Genomic DNA, 1,171 nt, shown 5'->3' on the forward strand with positions numbered 1-1,171 from the left:
ATTGGCAAGCCTTTTCTATGTCTTTCCCAATACTGTCTGGAATCAGTTTATTGACCACTTCCTTCAAGTCATTTGTCTGCACCTCCCAGGTCATGATTTCCATCATCTTCTTCCGGATCTGGCGGACCTGTTGGTGCTGAGCGTAAGAGGTCTTCCGTATCTGATTGTTGCGTTTTTTACTAAAGCCAACACAGAGCAGTCGAAGCAAATAACCATCGGTAGTCTTGACATCCACATGAGCTTCGATCACGGTCTGCCATTTTTTGACCATGGAACACATTTTGTCCCGGGTGAGGTCCATGCCATGGAAGTTAGTCAGGCACTTTTTGCCCTGAACATCTTCAATAATTAGCTTGAATTTTCTAAAGGCAACTTCATCATTCTGCAGGTCAGCAAGGCTCACTTCAAACACACGACCTTTGAGCCCATCAGATACAATTTTGGTTCCCTGAGTTCTGGGGACAAGTGTTTTTCCAATATTTCTTATGTTGAACATAGCTGGTGCCTTCACATCATACCAGTCTTTTTTAGAAAATGGATCAACCACTTTCTTCTTGGCTCCTTTTTTGCCGCCTTTCGTAAGGCACTTGTTCTTGCCTACCGCCATGGTGCTGCTCAGGGAGCCAAAAGGTGAATTTCATTTATACAAAATACAGAATTATGACAAACCAACCTACATTGTTTAGGTATATATACATAGGTAGTAAGATAATAGAGAAAAAGTATTAAATTAAAATTTTGATAATGGTCGTCTCTAGGGCCTAGAAAGACAGATAGGAATGAAGATCTCCAAATTACTCAAAATATTTTATTTCTTAACCAGGATAATGATTATATGACATTTCCAGTCCTTTTCTAAAGTATGTATGTTTTAAACTAGGCACATGGTGGCACATGCCTACAATCCCAGCAATCCCAGCACCCGGAAGGCTGAAGCAGGAGGATCACTGTGAGTTCAAGGCCAACCTGGATTAAATAATGAGACCATATAGCAAAAGAAAAATGTACACGTGTTTTACATACAATTATATATCAATGCTCAATTCCTTATACAATGAAAAGAGAATATTAAGAAAGCAAATTATTAAAAGTATGATTTGTAAATGCACAACATCACAAATAAATTTTTAGTTTATTTCTTTTTTTATTTATTTAGTACAAGGACTACAGG

General features: G+C 38.2%; 1 pseudogene across 1 annotated transcript in view; it reads right to left on the bottom strand.

Annotated features, from left to right (window-relative positions):
* Positions 1-625, bottom strand: part of LOC101568934 — a 1,162-nt pseudogene extending 537 nt beyond the window's left edge. The window contains exon 1 of the transcript XR_001117064.1: positions 7-625. The product of XR_001117064.1 is annotated as a 40S ribosomal protein S3a pseudogene (transcript). The remainder of the gene's footprint in view (positions 1-6) is intronic.
* Between the last annotated feature and the right edge of the window lie 546 nt (positions 626-1,171).

The sequence above is a fragment of the Octodon degus genome, unplaced genomic scaffold (genome assembly GCF_000260255.1).
Source record: "Octodon degus isolate 3935 unplaced genomic scaffold, OctDeg1.0 scaffold00032, whole genome shotgun sequence".
Taxonomy (NCBI): domain Eukaryota; kingdom Metazoa; phylum Chordata; class Mammalia; order Rodentia; family Octodontidae; genus Octodon; species Octodon degus.